Source organism: Mus caroli, unplaced genomic scaffold (assembly GCF_978045245.1).
Source record: "Mus caroli unplaced genomic scaffold, Mus_caroli_1 scaffold_5, whole genome shotgun sequence".
Taxonomy (NCBI): Eukaryota; Metazoa; Chordata; class Mammalia; order Rodentia; family Muridae; genus Mus; species Mus caroli.
In genome coordinates, this window is record NW_028227260.1 from 70,476,941 (window position 1) to 70,494,814 (window position 17,874).

The following is a 17,874-nucleotide window of genomic DNA, read 5'->3' on the forward strand; positions in this document are numbered from 1 at the left end:
CAGGGTTTTACCATCAGGTTCTTAATGGTAACCAATAACATTGGCAAAAGTCTACAATGTTCATTGGTCTGTGTGACCTCACTGACCAATTACTCAAAAAAAGAAGCATATTATTCCGAGCACAGAGCTTTTTAGTGGGGGCACTATCACTCATTTTAATTGTTTTTTTAGTTGTTTTAAGTATATGTTTATGAATGAAATTACTAGTTTATATGGAAATGCTAACCCCCTTATTTAAGAAAATACCAAGCTGTCTTCAAAATCCCTACCCAATTTCATACTCTAAAAAACAATGGATGATACCTGAAATTTATCAACATTATTGCCCAAAACAGCCCTCCATTACTTGATTATAAGCGTCCTATTTGCTGTAAAGTACTATTTTATTTTTGGTTTCATTTGCATTTTTGTTGATTAATAATCAGGGTCTTTTCATGTGTTTATGTTATTTGTTGCTATTTGTACATCTTTGAATAGATAAATGTTTAATGGCTCAGCTCATTTTAAAATTGTGGTACTCTTCTAGATTGAGATTGTAATTGTTGAGATGTATTGTTTATTTTGCATAACAGATCTTAATCATATGTAATTTTCAAATATTTTCTCTCATTCTGTGAGTTTCTTCTCTCCATTAATGGTGTCCTTTGATGTATAAATGTTTGTATCTTGTAGGTGTATTTTATGATAGCATTAGTGTGATATGCCATTTTTATTACTGTTTATTTGTAGTAACATTTGAAACTGAGAAGTTAAATTCCTTCCAGTTCTTTTCTCAGTTTATGGCTGATCTTAAGGTGAAGTGAAGTTATTGCTGCCTCCTTGGCATTGAGGATATGAATGACATAGCCCCCTGGATACACTTATGTTCGTCAGTGCTGAATGGGAGGATCATCAGGGATTTCAAATAAGTAGAGGACAGCTTGCAACTCCTGAGTAGCACATAGTCACTTTCAAATATAATTCATGACTTACAGGAACAGTCTGGTTGACCTCAGCTGGGAAATCCATACCTTCCTCCATGCTGGACATGACTATCTATTCTCTGGATGGTAGAATCCTGTCTAGATTCTGACACAAATTTTATAGCTACTTACATTATGATCCCTGTACTCATAACTGTAGTTCTATAGCACCTGTGTGAATAAAATGCAACAATAGCTAACTCTGAGTGTTACGACATGGTCCAAGAATGGAGGAGATTTTTGAATGCTTATGAGAAAGCTCCAAAACAAACTAACAAAACAAACAAACAAACAACAACAACAAAAAAAAAAACAAGAAAAGAGCCCTGTGACCTCCATTTCTTCAAAAACATGGGATTGTTCTTGGGTTATGCTTCTGTGGTCCACCCAGTATAGTGGATATAAAGAATGAGTTTACTTCAGCTGTTATTATTCGTGTGCCTCTGTTTTTTTGTGGCTTGTTCCTGTGATTGAATACCTTAATTGGATGACTCTTCTTGAGTCTCAAAGTATAGTTTGTCTGATGCTCTGTATAGGCCCCCCTCTCCCAGGTTCACACCACCAACTAGAGCAGTAAACACCTGAGGAATTGGGGTGATAATACAGCATCTACTGACTCCCAAAGTAAGTCTAACATTATCGATGTTATTAATTTCAACACAACACTGTATATCAGTAACCTGGATCACAAATAAGGAGGGTGCAAAACATATATTTCTTTGGGGGGATAATCCAATTTTGTAAACTCCAGAATGCTTCCTAAGCAGCTAGCTAGCATCAGAAACACTTCCCTCCAAAGCTCTTCTTACACTATCTAATATTTGATCACTTCATCATGGACTATGACGTACTGGTTTTACTTTTGTTCCTGTGGTAAAAGACAATGATCAAAAACATCTTAGGGGAGGGAATGGTTTTGTGACTTATAACTCCAGACCCACCAGTCCAACATTGATGGAAGCCAGGGTAGAAACTTAAGTGGAAAGTTGAAATCAAGTTTGTTTGCTATTCAACACATCATTATTTCTAATTAGGAAACTCACTCACAGCCACAGATGTACAGCAGAAACCATCGAGGAATGCTCTTGGATGGCTTATGCAAGTTTATGCCCAGCTAGATCCATATACAGCTTAAAGCCACCTTCCCAGGGAATGGTTCTACCCACAGTATGCTGGGTCTTCTTAGTTAATAGTCAAGGCAATCCTCTACAAACATGCTCACATGTCACCTTTATCACTATCACTTGTCAACTTGACTGCAAACACATCACTACAAGCCATAACCATTTATGTGTTGTCTCTTATCATCTCATTTATACTCTTTATAACCCTTTTCTATAAGAATCCTTGATCTTGGAATGGGGATTACAGTATTCATGTTCCATTTAGAACACCATTCTTCAGTCTCATAATCTCTGTACCTTGACAAGTTATGAATCACTATGTTAATAATCACCTAATGAAAACAGACGTTTTTCCAAGGAGTGATGAAAGATGCTTTAATCCTTTGTCCTACTTCTTCACTCCAGTGATGATGCCTTTTTTTAATGCAGAAACTGTAGTATAATGAGCTACCACTTATTAATTGTTGGTATTAAGCCTGCACTATGAGAGATCTTTTTCAGAATGTCCTTTCCTTTGCCAATGAATTCAAACATAGGACTTACTTTCACTTCTCCTACATTTAGTTCACTTTGTCTTATGTTGAGGACCTTGATCCATCTGTAGTTGAATTTTATGCAATGTAAGAGATAAAAATAGAGTTTTATTTTCTACATGTAGCTATTCAATTTGACAGTATAATGTATTTAAGATGCTGTATTTCCTCCAATGTAAATTGTTTGTCTTTTTGTAAGTTATCAGGTTGTAGTAGGAGTATTGAATTATATGTAGGATTTCAGTTCTATTCTACTCATCAATGAGTCTAGTTTTATGTCAGAACCATGTTGTCTGCATTAAAATAGCTCTAAATTATAATTTCAAATCTTGTATAGCAATATTTGTTGTCATTGAGGATCATTTCCACTATCCTGGGTCTTTTGTGCATATATTTAAAATTTAAGATTTTTTTTATAATTCATGTGAAAATTTGCATTGAAATTTTGATGGAGATTGCCTTGAGTCTGTTGATTGCTTTTGTTATGATTATCATTTTGTTTGCTTCTCTCATTTTTCTTTAATTTTGAGATTAAATATAATTATATCATTTCTCCTTTCCATTTCCTCCTTCCAAATTTTCCCATATACCACTCTTTGTTCTCTTTCAAATTTATGGCCTCTTTTTACATTAACTACTCTTAATAAAATTTGGATTTTCCAAATTAATTTATCTATTTGTGTTCTTTCTGAAAATTTTAATGTAAGAGCTTAGAGCTACAAACCTTTCTTTTAGGGCTGCTTTTAATGGGCCCTGGAAGTACTATGTTGTGTTTTAATTTTCATTTAGTTCCTGGGATTTTTAACTTTCTTTCTTAATTTAGTAATATATTATTTATTTTCATGTGTTTGTATAATGACAAGAGATTAATTAATTTGGTGCTGTTTTGAATTTTATTGCATTATGTCCAGGTAGGATAAATGGAGTTTTTCAGTTTTGTGAATTTCTATTGATTTGGTTTGTGTCCCAATATGTGGTATATTTTACAGAAGTTTCATGGGCTGCTGAGAAGAATATATAGTCTTTGGTGTTGGAAAATATATTCTGTAGATGTTTGTAGGTCAATTTAATATATAAAGCAATTTACCCCTGACATATTTCTGTTTACTTTTAGCCTAAGTGGCCTATATATTGAGGAGGGTGGGGTATTGAGTTGGAATTAATGTGTCCTTAATTCTAGTAATAAAATTTTCATGAAACTAGCTGCACCAGAGTTTGGCATATCTATGTTTAGCATTGTAGTATATTCTTATCTATTCTCTTGATTAGGATAAAGTACCCTGTTTTATGTCTTCTGATTAGTTTTAGTTTGAAGTCTGAAGATAATATGATTGTGGTGATTTGAATAAAAATGGGAGCCCATATTAGGTGTGGCCTTCTTGGAATAGGTGTGATTTTTTTAGAGGAGATGTGTCACTAGGGGGTGGGCTTTGAGGTTTCAGAAGCTCAACCAGATCACTTCCTGCTGATCAAGATGTAAAACTCTTAGCTCTATCTCTCTCCAGCACCATGTCTGTCTGCACTCTGTCATGTTTCCTGCCAGTATGTGATAAACTCACCCTCTAAAACTATAAGCAGGTCCCAATTAAATATTTTCCTTTATAATAGTTACTGTGGTCATGGTATCTCTTCATGCAATAGAAATCCTAAGACAATGATTTTCCACATAAGATATCCAAAGAATTCCATTTCTAGAAGCAACCAAGAATTTCAGCAAAGATGCAAGATACAAAATCAACTTAAAAACCAGTTCTAGTCAGTAAGAAAAAGAACACTGAGAAAGAGATCATAAATACACTCCCACTCATAATAGCATCAAAGAAAACAGAATATCAAGGAATACATCTAACCAAGGAAGTGAAACACCTCTGTAATAAAAACTGTAAATCTCTGAAGAAAGAGATTGAAGAAGAGATTAGAAAATGGAAAGTACTTTCATACTCATGGGTTGGTAGATTTAATATTGTGAAAATAACTATTCTACAAAACTTACTTACTAGATCAATGCAATCCTAAGCAAAAGCCTCACAAAATCTTTATAGAAATATAAATAAAACATCAAAAAAAAACCCACAACATGTAAAACCACACAAAAGATCCAAGATCAAAACAATCCTGGGGAACAAAATGTATTGTTTCTATTATTTCCTAAATTGTTTCTATTATCCTAAATGATTACTATTACAGATTTCAAGATATAGTACAGAGCTATAGTGATAAAACCAATATGATAGTGATACAAAAAAGGACATATAGACTGATGAACCAAAATAGAAGACCCAATCATGAATGCATATGACTATTGCCATCTTGATATTTGACAGATGCCTAAAACACAGATATTGGAGAAAATGCTGCTTCTCAAGCAAATATTCCTGAAAAAACTAGATGTCCACATGCAGAAGAATAAAAATAGATCTAAAACTATCACGCTGAACAAACATTAACTCCAAATTGATCAAAGATCTCAGTGTAAAATACTGCTACTACTAGAAGAAAACATAGACTGTACCTTACAAGATCTAGGTCAACAATTGGTAAGTGAGACCTCATAAAACTAAAAAGCTTCTATACAGCTAAGGAAACAACCTAGTGGAAAGTAAGCCCACAGAGTAAAAGATAATCTTTGTGTGATATACATCTATCAGAGTATTAATATCCAAAATGTATAAAGAGTTCAAAAACAGAAAAGAAAACCAAGTCTAGTAAACAAATGACTCCATTAAAAACGGATCTGAACAGAGTTCTCAAAAGAAGAGTTTAAAATGGCTGAGAACCATCTCAAAAAAATGTTCATTTTCCTTAATAATTAAAAAAATACAAATTAAAACTAATTGAAATTGAAATTGACATTTCAATTACCCTACTCATGATGGCTAAGATCAACAAAATGAAGGACAATAAATGCTGGTGAGGATGTGGGAAAAGGGAACCCTCATTTATTACTGCTAGGAATGCAAACTCGTATGGTTTCTGCTAATCATCATGGAGAAGTCTCAAAAAGGTAGCAGCTATACAACTAACTGATTAAATATATCCAGACTATATAAAGAACTCAAAAAACAAAGAGTTAAAAAAAGACCCATTTGAACAATAGCCTATATGAGTTATGGATTAGAAGAAATCATTTCCAAAACAAAAAGTAAAAATTGCTAAGAAATATCTTAGAAATATTCATTGTTCTTGGCAATTAGGGAAATGCAAATCGAAATAACTTTTATATTTCATCTTATCCAATCAGAATTGTGAAGAGCACCAAAACAAACAATAACAAATGCTGGAGAGCAAAAGGGGGTGGGGGTAGAACACTTAATCACTGTTGACGGTATTGCAAACATATCCAGCCATTCTGGAAACCAGTATGGAGAGCCCTTAATAAACTAAAATGAATCTACCATATAACTCAGATATATAACTCCTTGGCATACACCAATGGACTCAACAACTTCATAAAGAATTTCTCAGCCATGTTCATTGATATGTTCTGTTCACAATAGCTAGGAAAAAGAAGCAAACTAAATGTTTTTCAACTGATGAATGGATAATGACAATGTACATATACACAATGCAATGCTGTTCCTCTATAAAGAAAAACAAAATTATGTAATCTGTAGGTAAATATCTGGAACTAGAAGTATTATACTGAGTAAGGTGTATAACCCAGAGCCACAAAAATAAATGCCACCAGTTTCTTCTTCTTTTTTTTGATTCTTCAAGACAGGGTTTCTCTGTGTAGCCCTGGCTGTCCTGGAACTCACTCTGTATACCAGGATAGCCTCAAACTCAGAAATCTGCCTGCCTCTGCCTCCCAAATGCTGGGATTAAAGGCATGCACCACCATTGCCCAGCTTACCAATTCTTTCCTGTTTATGAATCTTAGCTCTGAATCATTAGATGTGACTTTATCACCTAGAGTAATCACAGAAACCAGGAATGTAAGACGTGACCAAGAGACCATAGAATGGAGAAGAATTGGGGGTTCACAGTAAGTGCTGGAGGGAGTTGGAAATGATTTTAATATAATACATAAATATGAAAAAATATTAAAATAAAACCTGAGAATCATTTCATATCTTTAGTGTTCTCTGACATTACCCTTGTGTGGTGAAGACCTGTTCTTGCAAAAAAAAAAGTCTAAGCTGCCAATTTCACCTTTATTTGTGGGGTTAGTGTGGGATTATATGTTTTTTCCCATATTGTTTGCCTGGAACAGGGAAGCTATTGCTTACAAATTCTCAATCTTTAATGGCTGCCCCCTTTCCTGGAATAAAAAAGGTTTTGCTTAATAAAGAATACAAATAAATCTAGTTGAAGGGTTGAAGTCAAGACAATGTAGGTTTTACATATGGATTAAAAAGTAGACAAATTGAACATGCTCATGAGTCTAGACGAGACCATGCATGTATATGTACCGATAGCAAAGATCAATTGGGCGTACATCTAAAAAAGAAATTGTATCATATTTTATAAAATATACAAGTATAAATGTGTTATATTAAAATAGTAAGAATAAATTGGACAATACTCTGTGATATTTAATAAAAATCAAACACAGGGCAAAGATATTTAGGATATTTAGATTATTTAGAATAAAAGCAAATGATAATAAAGAATAATTTTAGAATTTATATTTTAAATGTCCTACAAACCATTAAAGAAATATAGTCCCGATCAGTGGGAGACATCTTGGATCCGGGACTCCGCCGAAAGTAGTCTGCACAGGTGGGAGTGTGGACTACAGAAGCTAACAGCTTCTGGGACAGGTGGGAGCCATAGGCTTCTGAGGCAGCCCGCTTCTCGGGTTCCAGACATCTGGGCACCTTCCCGGCCAGAGGATAGGTGTCCGCCCAGCTCAGGAGGGCTTTGCCTCAGCATTGGTGGGAGACACCTTGGATCCTGGACTAAGCCGAAAGTAGTCTGCACAGGTGAGAGTGTGGACTACAGAAGCTAACAGCTTCTGGGACAGACGGGAGCCACAGTGCTTCTGAGGCAGCCCCTTTTCAGGCTCCAGACATCTTGGTACCTTCCCGGCCAGAGGATAGGTGTCTGCCCTGCCCAGGAGGGCTTTGCAGGAGCACCTGGGAGAGCCATCTTGGTTCCCGGATCCCTCTGACACTAGTCTGTGCGGGTGACAGTGTGGACTACAGAAGCTAACAACTTCTGGGACATGTCCAGTTTGGGGCCTTCATCTTCGGCCAGGAGGAAGGTCAAACTCCAGATATCTGTGCACCTTCCCTGTAAGAGGAGAGCTTACCTTCAGAGAGTGCTCTGACTACTGAAACTCAGAGGAGAGAGCAAATCTCCCAGGTCTGCTGATAGGGGCTAACAGAATCACGAGAGGAACAATCTCTAACCAGAGAAAACTATAACAACTAACTCCAGAGATTACCAGATAGCGAAAGGTAAACGTAAGAATTTTACTAACAGAAACCAAGACAACTCACCATCATCAGAACCCAGCACTCCCACCTCGCCCAGTCCAGTGCACCCCAACACACCCGAAAAACTAGACCCAGATTTAAAAGCATATCTCATGATGATGGTAGAGGACATCAAGAAGGACTTTAATAACTCACTTAAAAAAATACAGGAGAACACAGCTAAACAGGTAGAAGACCTTAAAGAGGAAACACAAAAATCCCTTAAAGAATTTCAGGAAAACACGACCAAACAGGTGATGGAATTGAATAAAACCATCCAAGACTTAAAAAGGGAAGTAGACACAATAAAGAAAACCCAAAGTGAGGCAACACTGGAGATAGAAACTCTAATAAAGAAATCTGTAACCATAGATGCGAGCATCAGCAACAAAATACAAGAGATGGAAGAGAGAATCTTAGGTGCAGAAGATTCCATAGAGAACATTGGCACAACAATCAAAGAAAATGGAAAATGCAAAAAGATCCTAACTCAAAACATCCAGGAAATACAGGACAAAATGAGAAGACCAAACCTACGGATAATAGGAGTGGATGAGAATGAAGATTTTCAACTCAAAGGACCAGCAAACATCTTCAACAAAGTTATAGAAGAAAACTTCCCAAACCTAAAGAAAGACATGCCCATGAACATACAAGAAGCCTACAGAACTCCAAATAGACTGGACCAGAAAAGAAATACCTCCCGACACATAATAATCAGAACAACAAATGCTCTAAATAAAGATAGAATACTAAAAGCAGTAAGAGAAAAAGGCCAAGTAACATATAAAGTCAAGCCTATCAGAATTACACCAGATTTTTCACCAGAGACTATGAAAGCCAGAAGAGCCTGGACAGATGTTATACAGACACGAAGAGAACACAAATGCCAGCCCAGGTTACTATACCCAGCCAAACTTTCAATTACCTTAGATGAAGAAACGAAAGTTTTCCATGACAGAACCAAAGTCACACATTATTTTCCACGAATCCCGCCCTTCAAAGGATAATAACAGAAAAAAAAACCAATACAAGGACGGAAACTACATCCTAGAAAAAGCAAGAAGGTAATCCCTCAACAAACCTAAAAGAAGACAGCCACAAGAACAGAATGCCAACTTTAACAACAAAAATAATAGGAAGCAACTATTACTTTTCCTTAATATCTCTTAATATCATTGGACTCAACTCCCCAATAAAAAGACATAGACTAACAGACTGGCAACACAAACAGGACCCAACATGTTGCTGCTTACAGGAAACTGATCTCAGGGAAAAAGATAGACACTACCTCAGAATGAAAGGCTGGAAAAAAATTTCCAAGAAAATGGTAGGAAGAAACAAGTTGGAGTAGCCATTCTAATATCTAATAAAACCGACTTCCAATCCAAAGTCATCAAAAAAGACAAGGAGGGGCACTTCATACCATTCAAAGGTAAAATCTTCCAAGAGGAACTCTCAATTCTGAATATCTATGCTCCAAATAAAAGGGCAGCCACATTCATTAAAAAAACTTTAGTAAAGCTCAAAGCACACATTGCACCTCACACAATAATAGTGGGAGACTTCAACACACCACTGTCACCAGTGGACAAACCATGGAAACAAAAACTAAACAGGGACACAGTGAAACTAACAGAAGTTATGAAACAAATGGATCTAAGAGATATCTAAGAACATTTTATCCTAAAACCAAAGGATATACCTTCTTCACAGCACCTCATGGTATTTTCTTCAAAATTGACCATATAATTGGTCACAAAACAAGCCTCAACATATAAAAAATATTGAAATTATCCCATGCATCCAATCAGATCACCATGGACTAAGGCTGATCTTCAATAACAAAATAAATAATAGAAAGCCAACATTCACGGGGAAACTGAACAACACTCTTCTCAATGATACCTTGGTCAAGGAATGAATAAAGAAATAAATTAAGGACTTTTTGGAGTTTAATGAAAATGAAGCCACAACATACCCAAACTTATGGGACACAATGAAAGCATTTCTATGAGGAAAACACATCCTCTGAGTACCTCCAAAAAAGAAACTAGAGAGAGCACACATTAGCAGCTTGACAACACACCGAAAAGCTCTAGAACAAAAGGAAGCAAATTCACCCATGAGGAGTAGACTGCAGGACTTAATCAAATTCAGGGGCGAAATCAACCAACTAGAATCAAGAACTATTCAAAGAATTAACCAAACGAGGAGCTGGTTCTTTGGTAAAATCAACAAGATATATAAACCCTTAGCCAGACTCAGTAGAGGGAACAGGGAAAGTATCCTAAGTAACAAAATAAGAAATGAAAAGGGAGACATAACAACAGATCCTGAAGAAATCCAAAGCACCATCAGATGCTTCTACAAAAGGCTATACTCAACGAAACTGGAGAACCTGGATGAAATGGACAAGTTTCTGGACAGGTACCAGGTACCAAAGTTAAATCAAGATTAGGTTAATGATCTAAACAGTCCTATAGCCTCTAAAGAAATAGAAGCAGTCATTAATAGTCTCCCAACCAAAAAAAGCCCAGGACCAGATGGGTTTAGTGTAGAGTTCTTCGAGATTAGGTTAATGATCTAAACAGTCCTATATCCTCTAAAGAAATAGAAGCAGTCATTAATAGTCTCCCAACCAAAAAAAAGCCCAGGACCAGATGGGTTTAGTGTAGAGTTCTATCAGAACTTCAAAGAAGATCTAAACCCAGTTGTTAACAAACTATTCCACGAAATAGAACAGAAGGTACTCTACCCAACTCATTCTATGAAGCCACAATTACTCTGATACCTAAACCACAAAAAGACCCAACAAAGATGGTGAACTTCATACCAATTTCTTTTATGAATGGCGATGCAAAAATCCTCAATAAATTTCTCCCTAACCGAATCCAAGAATACATCAAAATAATCATCCACCCTGACCTAGTAGGTTTCATCCCAGGGATGTAGGGATGGTTCAATATACGGAAATCCATCAATGTAATCCAGTATATAAACAAACTCAAAGACAAAAACCACATGATCATCTCGTTAGATGCAGAAAAAGCATTTGACAAAATCCAACACCCATTCATGATAAAAGTCTTGGAAAAATCAGGAATTCAAGGCCCATACCTAACCATGATAAAAGCGATATACAGCAAACCAGTAGCCAACATCAAAGTAAATGGTGAGAAGCTGGAAGCAATCCCACTAAAATCAGGGACTAGACAAGGCTGCCCACTTTCTCCCTACCTATTCAACATTGTACTTGAAGTCCTAGCCAGAGCAATTCGACAAAAAAAGGAGATCAAGGGGATACAAATTGGAAATGAAGAAGTCAAAATATCACTTTTTGCAGATGATATGATAGTATACATAAGTGACCCTAAAAATCCCACCAGAGAACTCTTAAACCTAATAAACAGCTTCTTTGAATTATCTGAATATAAAATTAACTCAAGCAAGTCAATGGCCTTTCTGTACACAAAGGATAAACAGGCTGACAAAGAAATTAGGGAAACGATATTCTTCTCAATAGTCACAAATAATATAAAATACCTTGATGTGAATCTAAGGAAGTGAATGATCTGTATGATAAGAACTTCAAGTCTCTGAAGAAAGGAAGTAAAGAAGATCTCAGAAGATGGAAAGATCTCCCATGTTCATGGATTGGCAGGATCAATATAGTAAAAATGGATATCTTACCAAAAGCAATCTACAGATTCAATGCAATCCCCATCAAAATTCCAACTCAGTTCTTCAACGAATTAGAAAGGGCTATCGACAAATTCATCTGGAATAAAAAACAAAAAACAAAAAAACAAAAAACCTGGGATAGCAAAAACTATTCTCAAGGATAAAAGAACCTCTGATGGAATCACCATGCCTGACCTAAAGCTGTACTACAGAGCAATTGTGATAAAAACTGCATGGTATGGGTATATTGACAGACAAGTAGACCAATTGAAGGCCCAGAAATGAATCCACACACCTATGATCACTTGATCTTTGACAAGGGAGCTAAAACCATCCAGTGGAAAAAAGACAGCATTTTCAACAAATGGTGCTGGCACAACTGGCACTTAATCATGTAGAAGAATGTGAATTGATCCATTCCCATCTTCTTGTACTAAGGTCAAATGTAAGTGGATTAAGGAACTCCACATAAAACCAGAGATACTGAAACTTATAGAGGAGAAAGTAGGGAAAAGCCTCGAAGATATGGGTACAGGGAAAAAATTCCTGAATAGAACAGCAATGTCTTGTGGTTTAAGATCAAGAATTGACAAATGGGACCCCATAAAATTGCAAAGCTTCTGCAAGGCAAAAGATACGTTCAATAAGACAAAAAGAACACCAACAGACTGGGAAAGGATCTTTACCAATCCTAAGTCAGATAGGGGACTAATATCCAATGTATATAAAGAACTCAGGAAGGTGGACTCCAGGAAATCAAATAACCCCATTAGAATATGGATCTCAGAGCTAAACAAAAAATTCTCACCTGAGGAATACTGAATGACTGAGAAGCACCTGAAAAAATGTTCAACATCCTTAATCATCAGGGAAATGCAAAACAAAACAACCCTGAGATTCCACTTCACTGCAGTCAGAATGTCTAATATCAAAAATTCAGGTGACAGCAGATGCTGGCGAGGATGTGGAGAAAGAGGAACACTTGTACATTGTTGGTGAGATTGTAAGCTTGTACAACCACTCTGGAAATCAGACTGGCGGTTCCTCAGAAAATTGGGCATAGTACTACCGGAGGATCCAGGAATACCTCTCCTGGGCACATATCCAGAAGATGTTCCAACTGGTAAGAAGGTCACATGCTCTACTATGTTCATAACAGCCTTATTTATAAAAGCCAGAAGCTGGAAAGAACCCAGATGTCCCTCAAGAGAGGAATGGATATAGAAAATGTGATACATTTACACAATGTAGTACTACTCAGCTATTAAAAACAATGAATTTATGAAATTCCTAGGCAAATGGATGCACCTGGAGGGCATCATCCTGAGTGAGGTAACTCAATCACAAAGGAACTCATACAATATGTACTCACTGATATGTGGATATTAGCCCAGAAACTTAGGATAATCAAGATACAAGATACAATTTGCTAAACGCATGAAACTCAAGCAGAACGAAGACCCAAGTGTGGACACTTTGCCCCTTCTTAAAATTGGGAACAAAACACAAATGGAAGGAGTTACAGGGACAAAGTTTGGAGCTGAGACGAAAGGATGGACCATCTAGAGACTGCCATATCCAGGGATCCATCCCATAATCAGCTTCCAAACGCTGACACTATTGCATACACTAGCAAGGTTTTATGGAAAGGACCCAGATATAGCTGTCTCTTGTCAGAGTATGCCGGGGTCTAGCAAACACAGAAGTGGATGCTCACAGTCAGCTATTGGATGGATCACAGGGCCTCCAGTGGAGGAGCTAGAGAAAGTATCCAAGGAGCTAAAGTGATGTGCAATCCTATAGGTGGTACAACAAAATGAACTAACCAGTATCCCCCAGAACTCATGTCTCTAGCTGCATATGAGTCAGAAGATGGCCTAGTCGGCCATCAGTGGAAAGAGAGGCCCATTGGTCGTGCAAACTTCATATGCCTCAGTACAGGGTAACGACAGGACCAAGAAGTGGGAGTGGGTGGGGGAGGGGTGGGGGGCTTTTGTGACAGTATTGGAAATGTAAATGAAATAAATACCCAATAAAATGAAAGAAATATAGTCCCACAATAAAGTAGACAAAGTTCAAAGAATCTTTAGGAAAGGTGTTATTCAGATGACCAATAGATATGGAAAATATTCACATTCCTTAATTATGAAAAAAGTAAAAAAAATAAATCCATGAAGTTCTTGGATCATAACGAAAATAAATGATAGATCAATAAAGAAAGACAATAGCAACAAAGAAGGAAAAGATGCCTGAGATGTGGCTCAGCAAGTAAAGGCATATGCCACCTTACATATAAAAATGAATTTAGAAATGAAAAACAGAGCCACTTGTTTTTTTCTCTTTATTTTCTTGCCATTTAATTCGCCCCATTTCCCATTTTCTTTTATTTATTTAACCATGATTGTCCACTATTTTCTTCATTCTATATTGCCTTTCTTCGTCTAATTCATCTAGTATTTTATTTATCTAAAATAATTCTTTAACTCCAGACAACACTATTCTATGTTTTACAGTTATTGGTGATGTATTATTGGGCACTGGTGGATTTTTAAAAGTTTATTTATTTTTATGTGTATGAAGGTTTCACTTGTGTATGTGCACCATATTGTACAGAGCTTACAGAGGACAGAAAAATGCTTTGGATCCTCTAGAACTAGAGTAACAGACATTTGTGAGCTTCTATATTAGTCCTGGAAACTGAATCTGGGTCCTCCAGCAGAGGATTCACATGTCTTAATCTCTAACCCATCTCCCCAGCACTACTTTGATGGATTTTATTTTTTCCAATTTTTTATTAGATATTTTCTTCATTTACAATTCAAAAGCTATCCCAAAAGTCCCCTTTACCCTCCCTCCGCCCTGCTCCCCTACCCACCCACTCCCACTTCTTGGCCCTGGCATTCCCCTGTACTGGGGCATATAAAGTTTGCAATTCCAATGGGCCTCTCTTTCCAGTGATGGCCAACTAGGCTATCTTCTGATACATAAGCAACTAGAGACTTGAGCTCTGGGGAGTACTGGTTAGTTCATATTGTTGTTCCACCTATAGGGTTGCAGATCCCTTTAGCTCCTTGGGTACTTTCTCTAGCTCCTCCATTGGGGGCCCTGGGCATATATTCACAAGATGCTCCAACTGGTAATAAGAACACATGCTCCACTATGTTCACAGCAGCCTTTTTTTATAATAGCCAGAAGCTGGAAAGAACCCAGATGCCCCTCAACAGAGGAATGGATACAGAAAATGTGGTACATTTACACAATGGAGTACTACTCAGCTATTAAAAAGAATGAATTTATGAAATTCCTAGGCAAATGGATGCACCTGGAGGGCATTATCCTGAGTGAGGTAACCCAATCACAAAGGAACTCGCACAATATGTACTCACTGATAAGTGGATATTAGCCCAGAAACTTAGGATACCCAATATATAAGATACAATTTGCTGAACGCATGAAATTCAAGAAGAACGAAGACCAAAGTGAGGACACTTTGCCCCTTCTTAGAAATGGGAAACACCCATGGAAGGAGTTACAGAGACAAAATTTGGAACTGTGAAGAAAGGATGGACCATCTAGTGATTGTCATATGCAGGGATCCATCCCACAATCAGCTTCCAAACGCTGACACCATTGCATACACTAGCAAGATTTTGCTGAAAGGACCCAGATATAGCTGTCTCTTGTGAGACTATACCGGGGCCTAGCAAACACAGAAGTGGATGATCACAGTCAGCTATTGGATGGATCACACGGCCCCCAATGGAGGAGCTAGAGAAAGTACCCAAGGAGCTAAAGGGAACTGCAACCCCATAGGTGGAACAAGAAAATGAAATAACCAGTACCCCGGAGCTCTTGTCTCTAGCTGCATATGTATCAAAAGATGGCCTAGTCAGCCATCACTGCAAAGAGACGCCCATTGGAATTGCAAACTTTATATGTCCCAGTACAGGGGAACCCCAGGGCCAAAAAGTGGGAGTGGGTGGGTAGGGGATTGGGAGGGTGGGTATGGGGGACTTTTGGGATAGCATTGAAAATATAAACAAGGAAAATACCTAATAAAAAAAATAAATTATTATAAAACCCCCCCAAAAAAACAAAAAAACAAACAAACAAAAAAAGAACTCACATGATATGTACTCACTGATAAGTGGATATTAGCCCAGAAACTTAGAATACCCAAGATACATTTTGCAAAACACATGAAACTCAAGAAGACCAAAGACCAAAGTGTGGATACTTCGTTCCTCCTTAGAATGGGGAACAAAATACCCATGGAAGGATTTACAGAGACAAAGTTGGAGTTGAGCAGAAACGATGGACCATCTAGGGATTACCATACCCGGGGATCCATCTCATAATCAGCCTCCAAACCCTGACACCATTGCATACACTAGCAAGATTTTTCTTTTCTTTTCTTTTCTTTTCTTTTCTTTTCTTTTCTTTTCTTTTCTTTTCTTTTCTTTTCTTTTCTTTTCTTTTCTTTTCTTCTTTCTTTCTTTCTTTTTTTCTTTTCCTTCCTTTCTTTCTTCCTTCCTTTCTTCCTTCCTTCCTTCCTTCCTTTCTTCCTTCCTTCCTTCCTTCCTTTCTTTCTTTCTTTCTTTCTTTCTTTCTTTCTTTCTTTCTTTCTTTCTTTCTTTCTTTCTTTCTTTCTTTCCTTTTTTATATACTCCAGATTTTATTCCTGTTAGGTACACCCTCAAGCTGTTCCATATCCCATACCTCCTCCCTACCCCTCTGTCTCAAGGAGGATGTCCCCGACTAGGCCATTTTTTGATACATATGCAGCTAGAGTGAAGAGCTCCAGGGTACTGGTTAGTTCATAATGTTGTTCCACCTATAGGTTTGCAGATCCCTTTAGCTCCTTGGATACTTTCTCTAGCTTCTCCATTGGGGGACCTGTGATTCATCCAATAGCTGACTGTGAGCATCCACTTCTGTGTTTGCTAGGCCCCAGCATAGTCTTACAAGAGACAGCTATATCTGGGTCCTTTCAGCAAAATCTTGCTAGTGTAAGCAATGGTGTCAGCGTTTGGAAGCTGATTATGGGATGGATCCCTGGATATGGCAGTCTCTAGATGGTCCATCCTTTCGTCTCAGCTCCAAACTTTGTCTCTATAACTCCTTCCATTTGTGTTTTGTTCCCAATTCTAAGAAGGGGAACAGTGTCCACACTTTGGTCTTCGTTCTTCTTGAGTTTTATACCTTTAGCAAATTGTATCTTATATCTTGGGTATCCTATGTTTTGGGGCTAATATCCACTTATCAGTGAGTACATATTGTGTGAGTTCCTTTTTGACAGTGTTATGTCACTCAGAATGATGCCCTCCAGGTCCATCCACTTGCCTAGGAATTTCATAAATTCATTTTTTTGAATAGCTGAGTAGTACTCCATTGTGTAAATGTATCACATTTTCTGTATCCATTCTTCTATTGAGGGGCATCTGGGTTCTTTCCAGCTTCTGGCTATTATAAATAAGGCTGCTTTGAAAAAAGTAGAGCATGTGTCCTTCTTACTGGTTGGGACATCTTCTGGATATATGCCCAGGAGTGGTATTCCTGGATCCTCCGGTTGTAGTATGTCCAATTTTCTGAGGAACCGCCAGACTGATTTCCAGCGTGGTTGTACAATCTTCCAATCCCACCAACAATGGAGGAGTGTTCCCCTTTCTCCACATCCTCACCAGCATCTGCTGTCACCTGAATTTTTGATCTTAGCCATTCTGACTGGTATGAGGTGGAATCTCAGGTTTGTTTTGATTTGCATTTCCCTGATGATTAAGGATGTTGAACATTTTTTCAGGTGCTTCTCTGCCATTCAGTATTCCTCAGGTGAGAATTCTTTGTTCAGTTCTGAGCCCCATTTTTTAATGGGGTTATTTGATTTTCTGGAGTCCACCTTCTTGAGATCTTTATATATACTGGATATTAGTCCCCTATCTGACTTAGGATTGGTAAAGATCCTTTCCCAGTCTGTTGGTGGTCTTTTTGTCTTATTGAAGGTGTCTTTTGCCTTGCAGAAGCTTTGCAATTTTATGAGGTCCCAGTTGTCAATTCTCGATCATACAGCACAAGCCATTGCTGCTCTATTCAGGAATTCAGGCTTTTCCCTATTTTCTCCTCTATAAGTTTCAGTGTCTCTGGTTTTATGTGG